This window comes from Panthera uncia, chromosome D2 (genome assembly GCF_023721935.1).
Source record: "Panthera uncia isolate 11264 chromosome D2, Puncia_PCG_1.0, whole genome shotgun sequence".
NCBI classification, from domain to species: Eukaryota; Metazoa; Chordata; class Mammalia; order Carnivora; family Felidae; genus Panthera; species Panthera uncia.
Window position 1 is genome coordinate 34,244,481 of NC_064818.1, and position 16,234 is coordinate 34,260,714.

Sequence of the window (16,234 nt, forward strand, 5' to 3'; positions counted from 1 at the left end):
TTGATCTCAGCTCAGGTCATGATCTCGTGGTTAGTAAGATTGAGCCCCGCATCGGGTTCTGCCTTGATGGTGCAGAGCCTGCTTGGGATTGTCTCTCCTTGTCTCTGCTGCTCCCCTGCTTGTGCTCTCTCTCTCTCAAAATAAGCTTTAAAAAAATTTAAAAATTAAAAAAAATTAATAAAGGGTAAACATTAATACCTGTCTGCCCAGCAGCAACTACTTGGCTCTGCCTCTACCTATGAGACATTCTAAGGATCTGAATTTACCCTGTCCCAGATATAGGGCTCCATTGTAGATGTATAGGACTTGAGTAATCGAAGATATTTTGAAAGAATATTTATCAAGCATTTATTGAGCACGTACTATATGCCAGTTACTATTTAAGCACTGGTGCTTCACTGGTAAATAAAACAACATCCTTGCCCTCAGGAAGCTTACTTTATAGACAATAAACTAATATATGAGAAAGAAAAAGGCATCCCTAACAGTTGTCAACTAGTAACTGACAGTGGTGTTTCCTTACTGAACATGAACAATGTTATAGAATATCAACATCAACATGCATGACTGATAGACCATCTTCACTTGTAATCAGGCTAGGACAGACACCATGCAACATAAAAATAACCATTCACCCCTCTCCCGATTAATATGTACAACTAAGATCCTGAATTGCCCCAGGTTTCTGAAAACACTCAATCCAGAATAGCATCCCACCTCCTTGTTTTCACGAACCCTCTGTAATATCACCAAACACAAGCCCAAATCCTGTACAAGCCCCTCCTAACACCCTCTTACTGAGTTTGCCCATTCCTTTCAATGGTGTTTAGTTTCTCTTGCTACATGAAGTTTAATTTTAAAAACTTTGACTCATGCATGGCCCCAGCGATCTTTGGTTGGTGGGAATCGACCCTTTTGGTAGTCAAAAGTGGCCACACACACACACACACACACACACAGTAGAAAACAGATAAAAGGATAGTGAGTGCTAGGGAGCACTTTCTGTCTGACTGCAGAGGCCTTCTGCAGAGGTGACATTTGAGCAGAGGCCTGAATGAAATGAGGGAGGAACCACATGGATATCTAGAGGTTGAGGGAATAGTGAGTACACTGACCTCTAGAATAGGCTTGGCATGTTGTACAAATAAGAGGCCAAATTAGCGTAAGAGTAAGCAAGAGAGGGGTACCTGGGTGGCTCAGTTGGTTGAGTGCCCAACTTCAGCTCAGGTTGTGATCTCATGGTTTGTGAGTTCAAGCCCTGAATCAGGCTCTGTGCTGACAGCTCAGAGCCTGGAACCTGCTTCAGATTCTCTTTTTCCCTCTCTGTCTGCCCCTCCCCCACTCACACTCTGTGTGTGTGTGTGTGTGTGTGTGTGTGTGTGTGTGTCTCTCAAAAATAAACAATTTTTTTTTCTTTTAAAAAGTGAACAAGGGAAAGAATGATTGGAAGTGAACTTATAAAAAAGTAGCCAGCCTCCCAATGATGCAGGCCTCAGAGTTCCTGGTGAAGACTAGATTTTGCTTCAAGTTTCTGGAAGCCATTGAGAGACTTTGTGTTTGTGTAGGGGAGTGACTCACAGCTCCATTATAGCTAGAGTGACACAGACCTGAGGGTAAGGCAGAGAAGGCCTCATCCACCCACCTCCTGTGTGGCCTTGGAGGCCTCCAGGCCTTGCCTGGCCTTAGAGACCATTGTCTCTGAAAATTTCACCAAGTGCTTCTGGGTCCTTTATTAGGAGCCTAGAAAAAGGAAGGATGCACAAGGAAATGAAAGTGGCAGCAGAACCAGAGGAGAACACGCCATGATCTCAGAAATTCTGTGATAAAATGAGGAGGCATCAGTGTATGTAATAGGAAACAGGATTTTTCTTAACATTCCTTCAGTTGAGTAAAAAATTCACAGGCCAGCAAATTAATTTTGAGAGCTTTGTTTTGGTTCAGAGGTCGGGCTTTGCAAGTGGTCACCAGCAGAGGGTGCTATAAACCTCCAGCAACCTGGATGCCTTGGTCTTAGGCACAGAATGAAGTAGGAAGTAGCTGTTTGGAACAAAGCATGTGCCTCAAGATCACCTGGCTTCCTCCCCTCCCTCTCCCTCCCCCCAACGGCCATTTCTAACAGGTTCCTAGGTTAGATGCAAGTGCCGGCGGTGTTAAATGCTGATGTTCCGGGTCAGACTGTTTCTCTTTCTGGAGGTGATAAGAATCCCTTGAAGAGCCTTTCAACCAACTGTCTGAGGCGCCCTCCCCTAAGGGAATTTCAGAATGGGGTGGAGTGAGAATGCAGGTGTTTGCCAAGCTCCCTAGTTCTCTCCTCCGTCCTCTTTGGTGGTTGTAAAAGTACTCTGTCTCTCTGCCCCTCCCCCGTTCATGCTCTGTCTCTCTCTGTCTCAAAAATAAATAAACATTAAAAAAAAAAATTAAAAAAAAGTACTCTGTCCACTGAAGCTCTATACAAATAGCTACTCTAAGCTACACTTAGCTTTTTTATTCACTCATTCCATCTTTTTTTTTTTTTTTTTAATTTTTAATGTTTATTTTTGAGAGAGAGAGACAGAGTGCCAGCAGGGGAGGGACAGAGAAAGAGGGTAACACAATCTGAAGCAGGCTCCAGGCTCTGAGCTGTCCGCTACAGAGCCTGACGAGGGGTTTGAACCCATGAACCAGAAGATCATGACCTGAGCCGAAGTCAGACACTCAATTGACTGAGCCACCCAGGTGCCCCACTCATTCCCTCTTTTCATTTTGGTTTCCAATTATACATTACTAGTATACAGAAATACAGCTGACTTTTGGATGTTTACCTTTTCCCCTGTGATGTTGCCAAACTCATGTACTATATTCTAGAAGTTCTTTTCTAGATTTCTTAGGATTTTGCACATAGTTGTAGTCCATCTGTGAATAGGGACCATTTTATCCTTCCCTCATTCCAGCTTAAATTCTTGTTTCTCTGGTGGCCAGAACTAGAGAATCTGCTGACCCCATTCTGTCATGATATTCAGTAGCAGATAACACACACACCAACTCACAAAGCAACTGACAGCATTCTGAATTGTAAGCAACCACTGAGGACGCTTAGGGGAAGAATGTTTGAAATAACGATAATGGTGTTGGCCCTGAGATGAGAGAGACCTAGCCTTGAAATAGTTCTCATTGGCCAGAACTAAAGAGTAGAACCCCACCTGTATAGAGTGGAGAGGTTAGGCTCCTGCCAGGAGTGGAAAGAGTGGCCTTCAATCCTGCCACTCTGAGCTGGGAGTCCTGAGTAGGTCAGGTATCTGAGTTGTAGGACACAAGGGGACTCTTGGTTAAGCCTTGGGATGGACCAGGGCTTGGCAGAGGTGAAGGGAATATATTCTCCGATTTGATTCATCATGGGAATTGGTAGCTGCATTCTCATGGAGGGCTCCAAAAGGAAAGCAACAGATTGGGCTTCTAATCTAGGCAGCAGGCTAGAGGAAGTTTGTCCTTTCTTGGGTAGTAGTTGAGTGGGGATAAATATCATCTGAGAGCAATGTAATTTTGTATTCTCTCTCCCTGCACACTGCCTGGTGCCTTCATACATTGGCACTGAGAGCATGACCTTCCTTGATCCTCCTTCCCTTTGTCAAGCTCCTTTTCCTAGGGACTAGCTTCTAGGGTCAGTTCACTGAGCAGCTCCCATTTTCACAATTTCATCCTTCCTCTGCTTCTAAACTTAAAGGTAGCCATTGTCTTCTCAAGGAAAATAGCATGTCTAAAATGCATTATGTTTTCATTTCCCTAGCCTTGGGTAGCATGTTTAGGAATAGATTCAAAATTGGTGTGGTATTCAAATTTGGCCTCCCACTCTGGACTCCACCTCCCAACCCTTATAATCCTTCCTATTAGGAAAACCACTCGAAATAGAAATGGCTGATAACCTCAACTGTTACCTGTAAGAGGGTTGGCTTACAGGGGGAAAGCCTGGCTTCTGTGTCCTACATGTGATGTAATGGCACTGTGCCTAAGTTTGGTCAGGTCACCAAATCACTGCCTCAGTTTCCTTATTTGATATGATGGGATGATAGTATTTGGAAGACAGTATAGTATGGCAGTTTAAGGGCATGAACTCTGAAGCCAGGTGCCTAGACTTAAGTCTTGGCTCCTTTACATACTAGCTCTGTAACTTTGTAAAGTTATGGAGACTTTTTGTCTCTCAGTTTTGAGTTGCTAATAGTACTTAAGTTCATAGAGTTACTATGAAGGTTAATGAATTAATACATGCAAAGGATGTAAAATAGTACCTGGAACATCATAAGTGTAAGATACCATCATCATCATCATCATCATCATCATCATCGTCATCATCACATTATAAGGATCTGCTGAGTTCATAGTGTGAAAGTACTTTGAAACTAAAAAGTGATATCCACCCTTTGATCATTACCTTACCGCAGCTCTTTAAAACATTTTTTAAAAATGTTTATTTATTTTTGAGATGGAGAGAGACAGAGCATGAACGGGGGAGGGTCAGAGAGAGAGGGAGACACAGAATCCGAAACAGGCTCCAGGCTCTAAGCTGTCAGCACAGAGCCCGATGCGGGGCTCGAACTCACGGACTGCGAGATTGTGACCTGAGCCGAAGTCGGTCGCTTAACCGACTGAGCCACCCAGGCGCCCCACTGCAGCTCTTTAATTAGTTGTGTTTAGCCTGCGGGCTGAGGAGGACTGTTATTTGTTTTGTTTGTTTTATTGAAATATAGTTGACACATAATGTTACATAATGACTCATACGTTTCAGGTGTACAACATAGTGATTCCACAACTCTATGTGTTATGTTATACTCCCCACCAGTGTAGCTATCATCTGTCACCATACATCGCTATTATAATACCATTGGCTATATTCCCTATGCTGTACCTTTCATCTCTGTACCATTCATCTCCTAACTGGAAGCCTGTACCTCCCACTCCCCTTCACCCATTTTTCCCATCCTCCCACCCACCCTCTTCTGGCCACCATCAATTTGTTTTCTGTATTTATGGGTCTGCTTCTGATTCTTGTTTATTCCTTTGTCTTGTTTTTTAGATTTCACGTGTAAGTGAAGCCATATGGTATTTGCCTGTCTTTGTCTATCTTATTTCACTTAGCATAATACCCTTTAGAACCAACCATGCTGTCACAAATGGTAAGATCTCATCCTTTTTTATGGCCGATTGATATTCAGTTGTGTGTGTGTTTATTTATTCCCCTATCGATGGACACTTGAGTTGCCTCCATATCTTGGCTATTGTAAATAATGCTACAATAAACATAGAAGTGCATACTTCTTGGGGTGCCTGGGTGGCTCAGTCAATTGAGTGTCCGACTTCAGCTCAGGTCATGATCTCACAGTTCATGGGTTCGAGCCCTGTGTTGGGCTCTGTGCTGACAGCTCAGAGCCTGGAGTCTGCTTTGGATTCTGTGTCTCCCTCTCTCTCTGCCCCTCCTCTGCTCACATTCTCTCTCTCTCAAAAATAAATAAAATGGTTTTTTTTTAATTTTTTAAAAAGAAGTGCATTATATCGTTTTGAATTAGAGTTTTTTGTTTTCTTTGCATAAATGTGGGCTGGTTTTGCACATCACTTTCCAAAAGCCCCAGTAAGCTGCCCTTGTCTGGGCAGTTCTTCTGCCCACAAACTGGCAATGGAGGACTTGGGTCCTAATTATTTATATGGAGCCTTAGATGCTAGTGAATTAAAAACGGAAGATATTACACCACCAGGGAAGGACTTAGCTACCCCTGCAGGAAGGAATTGAGGAGGGACGCCTCGGTAGGCATCAGGGACAAGAACAATCCATGCCCTGGCATAAGACAGAGACCTGAGAGGGGATTTTGAGAAGCCTGGCTCTCATGTCAACCTTCTGAGGGACTGGAGGATGGTCCCTCCTGGTCCTAGTTTCCTTATCTCTAGAAGAAGAAGACAAGTCCTGTTCTCACTTTACAAGGTGCTTGAAAGAAGACAGGGAGGAAATAGTCCCAGATATAAAAACAAAAGGTATTATTGGAGTAAAAGTATCACTTGGCAAATTACCAAACTTGAACCAAACCTCCCTAAAATCTGAGAGTCGAGTGTGAGGGAGAGCAGCATGCCTTCTTTGGATACAGGGCTCTCTTGCTAACTTTTATGTTTGCCCTAACTAGGCTTTGCTACCGGGTGGCTCTGGAAATTGTACTCAGTGAAGACTTTGGCTGAAGTTTGGCTACTCTGCCACTCAGCTTTTCCAGCGTTCTGTCCCTGCCATGGTCAACGAACTGGGGGAAGGATTTCTTTGCTTTTCAGCCCTTCTATACTCCCCACATCATACAGGTGTTTCTGCAGTAGGAATCAAATCCTCTGCGGTAGACTCATACTCTTTCGTAATATGACTTTACCACTCCCTCAATCAAGAGACAAAGTCTTTTTTCCCACCCCTTACAGGAGCTGTCTTTGTGACTAATAAAATGTGACGGAAGTGCTGATACATGACTCATGAGGCTACCACTTTCACCCTCTTGGGACGCTGGCCTGAAACAGCCATGCCATAAAGGAGCCTGGGATGAAAGATCTTGTAAGGAGAGCGAGGCCCAGCTGACCAAGCTATCCCAGCTGAGCCTAGCCTTTAGTTGACCCACCAGCTGAGACAGCTGCATGAGGAAGCCCAATAGAGACCAAGAGAAGAACTGTCCAGTCAATATGCAGAATCATAGACATAAATTGTTTTAAACCACGAAGTTTTGGTATATCTGTTAGTTTGCAAGAGATAACTGATATACCTAACATTTCTTTAAAAAAATTTTTTTTAATCTTTATTATTGAGAGACAGAGAGACACAGAGCGTGAGAAGGGGAGGGGTAGAGAGAGGGGGAGACACAGAATCTGAAGTAGGCTCCAGGCTCTGAGCTGTCAGCACAGAGCCCGACGCAGGGCTCAAACTCACAAACTGCGATATCATGACCTGAGCCGAAGTCGGTCGCTTAACCAACTGAGCCACCCAGGCGCCCCTCTAACATTTTATTTCTAAACCCCCTTCCCACTGTTCTGTATTTTGAAAGGCCTGGCTTTCTTTAAGAGGTCAGAGTGTGTTTTTCCAGTCTTCTTGGCCAATATCCAGTTCCATATTGTCCTGAAGTCTGTTTTCACAAGGCTGGTCTTGGCTCTGAGGCTGTATATCTTAAATGCAATCTCATTGTAGGACACATTCTTACTTGGCTTTGCCTCGAATTAAATGGGCAAACACATATACTTACAAAATTTTTCTGTTAAGAAATCACAAATTTAGACTTTTGCCTGTAGCCAAGATGGAGTATAAAGACCAGATTCACCCTCTCACTTCATTATTGCCCTCCAGTGTGTCACCATTGTCCTAAATAAGATACTCCAGATGTGATGTTGGCCCAGTACTGAGGAGAGCCAGTGCATGCTCCCCTTGATCTGGCCCCCAGTGACCTCTCCAGCCTGCCCTTGTTAAGTAACCCCTCTTTCTTCTGTTTCCTCTGCTAACATCCCATCTGTTGTCCCTTTCCTGCCATATTATTTACAGTTTGTCAAACATGCCATGCTCTATCATGCCTAGGCATCTTTCTTTTGGGGCTCCCCTTTCCCTCCTAGCTGGTCACATGAACATGTCCTCCATTTCCAAGAATCCATTTAAATCTAAGGCCTCCCTGATACTCTCAAGGTGAACTGACTACTTCATAATCCCTGGTCCTCTGTTCATGTAGCAATCCTTGCGGCTATAACACCTTACAATACTTGTTCATGTTTGTCTCCCTTTCTAGTCTATGAGATTGCTGATTTTTAATTAGTATCTGACACACACTAGTTGCTTAACAAACATTTATAGAAGGAAGTGTGAGAGGAAGGAATGTGTGTCACAAAATTTGAAAGACTAGGGTGTCCCCAGGGCAGGAAGAATAAAAGCTGACTGATACATGCAGTAGCTTGATTTCATGCTTATAGAGCCATTGCAGCATTAATTGTTTCAAAGGAATAGAAAATTGGATGGTTTATTTTATACTATTTATCAAGGGGGTTATTCAACTAAAATACTGTGATATAAACAAGAGCGAGCATTTCAGGTAACCCTTTCCATATAAACAATTGATGGACATAATTAGAAAATATTCTCATCTGTTCATTAACGCAAATTTCCCTTAAGATCTATACTGAAGAGCAATTTATTAGCTAGTTCCACTAGATTCCTGAAGACAATAAAACTGAATTTCTTTTAATATGCTTTATGATTCAGTCAAACCAACGCTTGTCAGAGGGACCTAGTTCATCTGAATTAACTATATTTGTAGTTTTGGCATTGAAGACTGAGCAGAGTGATTCATTCAAATGTTGTGTCATTGTAGCTCATCTCATAAAACTGCTGGAAACACAGAGAAAACTGATACTGTTTTGGAGGAGATGAAGGAGATGCCCCGGGTACACTTTGACTTCTAGATTTGAACTTCATGAGCTTGGTAGCTTTCTACTTGTAGGGGAGATGTAGCAGTAGCCTTGACTCTTAAGAGGCAATCCCTCCCAACTTTCCCCTCCTCCTCTTTCAAACACTTCTTGTATACACATATATACATGTATCCATAGAGCTTTTCTGTGGCATAAGGGATTTAAATGAAGAGGACGTAGGCCTATCATGGAAGGTCATTCTGTTAGAAGAGAAGGGTGTTACCTGGGGAGGGAATCTTGCTACACATGAACACCTGTTGATTGGGAGGGCAAACAGGCCATTAATGTTGGGCTGTGCTCCACAAACAGGGCCTTAAGCATTTCTTCCAGTATGATATTTGTACTCTACTAAAAATGTCCTGGAGCTGGGGTTTCAAGGAATTAATGAGGCTTTGGGAAGAGCTGAGGTGAGTGTGAGTTCCTTCCTCCCATCAGAGAGCAATGGCTCCCAAAACAGACGATGTCCTTTCCTGAGCTTCCCCAGAGGTGGAGCCACAGCTGGGCATACAGGCAGAAGATTCCTCCTACAAAATTCCAGTAGCTTCCTCCTACAAAGGCCCAGGGCAGGTTATTCTGGGGGCCACCACTGCTGTGGTTTCCCCCTCCAAGCCAGGCTAAAATCATGGTGACCGGATACCCTGAACTGAACAAAAAAGCAGTACTCTGAACTTGGATGGAAACTCCTGGTTCTGTATATTCTAATTGTGTCCCTTCATTGACACATTGTTTCCCATCCATCTTTGCAATTTCCTTCCTTTGGTTTCCTGCCACTTTTTTCTTAGTTGCATTGAGCTTAGGAAATAAGGATTTCACTGGTAAAATCGCCCTTCCAGGTTGTGCTTACAGGGCTTAGAGTACAAACCTCTGCAAAGGGACCAGGGAGCACAACTTTGGTCTCCTGGCCCTCTTCTCAGCAGTTATTTCTGAAACCATGGTTCTTTTATATATTTAAGTATAAATATACATATAACATGTATATATGTATGCACATATATAACATAAATATTTTCTATTTTATACATGTATTATATATTTTGAATATTTATATTTCTTATGTCATTGGCTAACACTCCTGATTGGCTCTTCTGCCCCTCTTCTCTGAGATGCCCCTTTCCTTCTGCATTTTTCCCCCACTTAATTTAACAGCTATTTGTTGACCCACTATGAATAACACCTGTATCTCAGGCCCTTCAGGAGAGTTAGATGAAAATCAAACTATCCACCCTCAAGTCTTTATAATCTGATAGGGGAAAGGAGAAAAAATACAAATGACTATAAATGACCATTATTCTATTTTTTGAGTACCTGCTTTATGTCTGGTGCTTTTTTTTTTTTTTTTTTGAAGAGATAAAGGCTATTTATTTATTTATTTATTTTTGAGAGAGAGAGAGGGAGAGAGAGAGAGAGAGAGAGAGAGAGAGAGAAGGAGCAGGGGAGGGGCAGAGAGAGAGACACACACAGAATCTGAAGCAGGCTCCAGGCTCCGAGCTGTGAGCACAGAGCCTGATGTGGGGTTCAAAATCGTGAACCACAAGATCATAACCTGAGCTGAAGTCAGATGCTTAACGAACTGAGCCACCCAGGTGCCCCTATGTTTGGTGCTTTAAATAGAACATTTCACTTAATCCTTGGAAGCCTTGCAAAATAGTGGTGTCACCCCCACTTACTGCTTGCTGAGGAATTTCCTTAAGGTTTTACTGCTGGTAAGTGCAGAGTTGGGATTCAGACCTGGGTCACTGTCTCCAAGAGTGTCTTCCATGTGCTGCTCTACTGTATCAGGAGGCCTCTCAGTGCAGACCACAAAGGCAAATGCCATAAAAGTGACGTGTAGTTGCAAGGAGGAGCTAAATCTGGAAAGGCTTTAGAAAACATTTGAGATAGGAGTGCTAGTTTACATCTTCTGAGCAGGAGATGCTGAGGTAGAATTAAACATGCAAGAGGGGTGCATGGGTGGCTCATTTGGTTGAGCGTCTGACTCTTGGTTTTGGCTCAGGTCATGATCTCATGGTTGGTGGGATCAACCCCATGTCAGGCTCTGTGTTGGCACAGAGCCTGCTTGGGATTCTCTCTCCCTCTCTCTCTGCCCCTCCCCTGCTTGCTCTTGCTCTCAAAATAAATAAATAAACTTTTAAAAAATGTGCAAGAGATTTGCTGAGGGATATACCTGTGACAAAGGAGAAAATGCAGGAGAAGCTTCAGATTTCAGCACAGGAAGGAAGATTGAGTAGGAAGAGTTTCAGATGGCAATGCAGTTCTAAGAAAGCTTTGGCCAGGCCAAAGGGACATCCTTAAGCCAAAGCCATTTGTGAGAGGAGTCCCACATTGTGCGGCAATGGACCTGCATGAGGACCCCTGTTCATCATTATTCTTGGTTCCAGGCTAGAAATACCTTGTGTGACTTCACTGGATCTAGAAGGGTAGCAACTGGACCAGTGAGTCGGCTGTGCTCTGCATAGCAGCAGATCTGAACAGTGCATTTTCATGGCTGCCATGATAGGCTTAGAAGAACTGGTTACATTTCAGGGATAGCTATGTTGAGAATGATATTTGAAATAACACATTTTCTTTCTTTTTTTTTTTCAAAGTTTATTTTTGACAGAGAAAGAGAAAGAGAGAGAGAGAGAAAGCATGAATGGGGAGGAGCAGGGAGAGAAGGGGACAGAGAATATGAAGCAGGCCCTGCACTGACAGCAAAGAGCCCCATGCAGGGCTTGAACTCATGAAGCATGAGATCATGACTTGAGCCAAAGTCAGATGCTTAAGCACCTGAGCCACCCAGGCACCCCAGAGATAGCACACTTTCTATGGAACACTAGTCTCTTGAGATCCTTCTTGAAAAAACTGGGAACATATTGCATTCTTCTTGCAGAGACTCATCATGCACATCAATTCAAGGCTCTCAGAAGTTCCACTTAAAGAATGGGTTAACTAATCCAACAGTTCCTGAATCTATTTGATCACAGAGCTCTTTCTATATATATAAATTCTATTAATGCCCTGTGTAAATAGTGGCTAACAAAACTCTATGCTTGCTTAGAAGCTTAGGTTAGACCATATTTCAGAGGGCTGTAGCCTATGTTTAACCTGGTGCATTCATGGCTTTATGGAGGGGTCTGAAGAGGGGAGTCATGCACTCCGTTGTATTACCTGGAGGTGGTGTGTAGTGGGGATTGTAGCAAGAGGGAGGTCTTCAAAGTGAATGCCTGATTACTTACAGCCATAATGAGCTTTGGTATTTCCCCCAATCTCCAGACATAGCCTGTGAATCACTTGAAATATAATTGCTTTACTTCCAACCAAAGGTCTAAGGGAACTCAAACTGGTAGGAGGGATGTTGGGTCACCCAGTAGCAAACCGACCAAACTCCTGCAGCCAGAAATAATGGCCTATTGTGCCTCTGGCTTCCTCATCAGCTTCCCTCTGTACTGAGTGTCCAGGCGGCTGCCAGCCAAGCTGTCCTTGTGACTCTCCCAGGCCTCAGAACTCTCCTTCACCCTCCTTCCATTGCCTCCCACACTAGGCCCAGAAATACAGGGCAGCCATACAGTGGATGCAGGCAGCCGTGGGATGTGAGTCATGAGACTCACAGCAATGACCCAGTGACAAGTCTGTGGAGAAGCCAGCTTTCCTCTCCCTTAGATTATGGATTCATGCCCCTACTACAAATTTAACAGGGGGAAATTTTGAAGCCAACTATCTCTGTTAATGTGTCATGACAAGGATGGTCCAGAGCAGTGGACTCTTTGAATGTTCCATAAATAAAATTACTCTCCGTCAATGGGTAAGGCTTTGACAATGGGGAAGCAATGTGAATGGTGGTTAAGAACCTATGCCCTGGACTCAGAGCTGGGTTTAAATTTTGTCTCCACCCACTGGAAGAACTATGCAACCTGGGCCAGTTACCTAACCTCTCTTTATCTACAACAGATATCTTTATACTACCTGTTTCATGGGGTTGTTATAAGAATTTTAAAAAAACATATGAAGTGTTTAGAACAGCGCCTGGCACAAAGTGCTCAGTATGTGTTAGCCATGATTATTTTGATTATGTTTATCATTACTAGTGTCATCATTATTAGATATTGGGTGTGTGGGGATAGAATTGAGTAATAAATGATTTTCACCATTAAAAAGTTTCATAAGGAAGGTAGGGGTGCCTGGGTGGCTCATTAGGTTAAGCTTCTGACTTCGGCTTAGGCCATGATCTCATGGTTCGTGAGTTTGAGCCCCACATCAGGCTCTGTGCTGACAGCTCAGAGTCTGGAGCCTGCTTCAGATTCTGTCTCCCTCTCTCTCTGCCCCTTCCTACTCTCTCTCTCTCTCTCTCTCAAAAATAAATATTGAAAAATTTTAAAAAAAGAGTCATAGGGAAGGCAGAGTATTTTTTTTAATGTTTGTTTATTTTTGAGAGAGAGACAGAGAGACAGAGAGAGAGAGCAGGGGAGGGGCAGAGAGAGAGAGGGAGACACATAATCCAAAGCAAGCTCCAGGCTCTGAGCTGTCAGCACAGAGCCTGACGCAGGGCTTGAACTCACAAACCATGAGATCATGACCTGAGCCGAAGCCAGATGCTTAACTGAGTGAGCCACCCAGATGCCCCAGAGTATTTAAAAACAAACAAACAAAGCAAACAAACAAACAAACAAACAAAAACTCCATGATATATGTGAGTAAATTTCACTTTAAAAAGCACAAATAAATATTGAACTCTAGTTAATGGTATGCATGCTGAAGTATTTACAGGTGAAGTGTACTGATGTCTGCAACTAACCCTGAAATGCATCAAAAAGGTAAGATGGATTGATGAATGGATAGATGGAGAGATATGGGATAAAAATAAATGTAACAAAATGGCAATTGTAGAATCTAGATAGTAGCATATGGCATCCATTATCCAATTCTTTCAACTTTTCTGTATGTTTGGAAATTTTCATAATAAAATACTAGAAACTATGTAATAAATGCCATAAGGTCATAAATGCCCTAGAAATTCAGAGAAAGTAAATGAATGCATAGTTGGTAAGTCAGCAAACACTGTGGTGGGAGTACATTGGAGTCGGGCTGTAAAAGGATTCAGAGGAGGCAACTGGGTGGCTCAGTCGGTTAAGTGTCTGATATTGATTTCGGCTCAGGTCATGATCTCATGGTTTGTGAGATCCGGCCCTGCATCCAGCTCCATGCTGATGGTGTGAAGTCTCTCTCTTTTTCTCTCTCTCTCTCTCTTTCCCTCTCTCTCTCTCTCTGCCCCTCCCCTGCTTGTGACTCTCTCTCTCTCTCTCTCAAGATAGATAAATAAACTTAAAAGAAAATAGAAGGATTCTTAATTCAAAACAGTGGGGATGGGGAAGCCTTCCAGGTGGGATAACCAGCATACAGCAAAGGCAGTGAGACTGAATGAAAACACCGTGATCTGGGAATAGTCCATGACCTGAATTAGCACAGGTGGTAGGTAGGAAACATGTCTGTGAAGGAAGGCAGAGTGCAATCATGATCCATCTTCCTTATACCAGGGACCTTATGCTCTGGGCAAACGGGAGCCACTGAAGTTTCTTGGTCAGGAGCCTCTCTTCATTTTCCCTGTTGCTTTGGGCTAAGCTTTCCCATAAGGAAGGTGTGAGTTTTTCAAGGAAAAAAACAATGTTTCACCAGTGTTCTAATTGGAACTCTGAGCAAGACCCCAGGTTGCTGACTGCATGATAAGTAGCAAAGTCCTTTTATATCAGTCTCTGCATCAACCCAGAATCATTCCACCAGAATATCAACGGGGAGGAACTGCATGAAACTTACACTTATTTTGTGTTCTACCTATTAAGCTGTAACTCCACTATCTTCTTTAATCATCACATCTTATATTAAATAGTAAATTGAAATACAGTCCCCCCTGCCTGTGATCTGGAGAGCTGCAGAATGCTTCTCCTTTCCCCTGGTCACTGCTGGGCTTTGACAGGCAATCTAGATCAGTGATGAAAATGATATCTGAGTATCTGAGAATGATAGCCCAAAGTTATGTGCACAAAACCAGGCATACTGTTCTTTATGCACAATTTCAGGGATTTTTCATAGGTACTGGCTTGGCTTTTGAGCCCTGTTAATCCTAGGAATGACATCACCTCAAGCCATGGGTCCTAATTTCCCCAAATATTTTAAGTCCCCCTATTTCCTTGCACTCTCCTTAGTTTGCACCACAGTTCTGTCTGTGCTTCCTTCTTTCTGGTTTGTCCTCTTACTGCTGCCCCCTCCCTTGATCCCCTCCAGAGCCTTGTTCTATTATAAATAAACTACCCTAAGTCTTCAGTTGCACCAGTGAATGCTCTTTCACTCTCCTCACCTTGGCAAAAAAAGGACCTTTTCCCACAGATGTTCCTTCTTCCCAGAAAGAAGCCTGATCATTCCCCCACACCCTTCCACACTCAAGGGCTGGACCTGGGGATGGGAAGGGTGGCCATTTTTTTTTTTTTCTCCTCCACCCTCCTATAAAATCACCTCTACCATCAGTTCTATCATCCTCTACTCGTTATCCTTTATGACTAACTTCCTGGCTACTCCCCTGTGTTCCCTGAGGACTTTGGCACTTGATTCCCTAGTTTTCCTCTCTACCTTTTATCCTAGCAACATCCTGGTGGCTTCAGTATCCCTGCCACAACCTGTGCCTATCTCACCATTGCATGTTGAGTGTATGTGGGGTGGTTAGTTTCAACAACCTAGCCTCACCTGTCATCTTTGACCTCAACTCCAGTGAACTTCACTTCCACTCCACCTTCTTCCCTGGTTCCTCACCACCCAGAATGCTCCACTGCTAAACCTTACATCTCAACGTCCCACATTCTAACCATAACCACAGCTTACCATCCTGGCTTTCCTTCTCTCTCATCACAATAAATGTCTGTTTCAGTCATATGAAGATTCCCAGTCCTTAGCCCCAGTGCTGTCCTTAGACCTGGGCAAAAGGGCCCTCCCACCCTGGGCCTCATACTTTAGAAAGCCCCCCTCAAACCCTCCTCAGATTGTACCTATTTCTATGGGGTGAGGAGTCTGCAGGGCCAAGGAAACATGCCTTCTCCATAGCTGGACCAAACTCTGGATACAGAAGATCTGTCTTCCCCATTGAAACAGTTCTCAGCCTGCTTCTGGGGACTGTAAGGATTTCTTCCCCAGAGTCCTTTCTCTTGAGCATGGATTGAACTGCCAGTGACATACCCCTGAGCCCACAGAAGTGGTCAAGGAGTGTGTGTATGTGAGGGGGGATGGAGTAGAAGTGTGAGCTGGGGTGTACCCTTCACATAATGGGACAGAGCTTGGGACAGGAAAAGAAGACATGTGAATCTAGGGCTGTCTCTCCCTATGTGACCTCATCTGGCACAGGCAACAATAGGACTGAGTCCTAATAGAGAAACAGTCAAAATTGGCCTGGCTGGATTTCAGAACTGCTATGGACTCCTGTATATGTCCTATTTCTCCCTTTTTGACCAGGGGTGTCTTTAGCAGTTAGATTTCCTGTGCCTATCCTACCCCATGTGTACTGAAAGTGTGTATGTGTTGGGGGGTAGACAGCTTGTCTCTTTGGTTCATAAGTCTTCAGATCAAGAGGAGCTGTACTGGAGTTGCTGTACTTAAGGAAATATACTTCGGAAGATTTCTGCTAATGCTATAAAGGCTGGAGGTTTGGGGGAGATCTTCAGAGGGAGTTAATATATTTTCCATGTAGGAGAAATGTAAATAATGTGACAAGAGCATTGATTGTAGTAATTTAAAATATATCCACAAATTCTTTGACACTCATTTCAAAACATGGAATCTA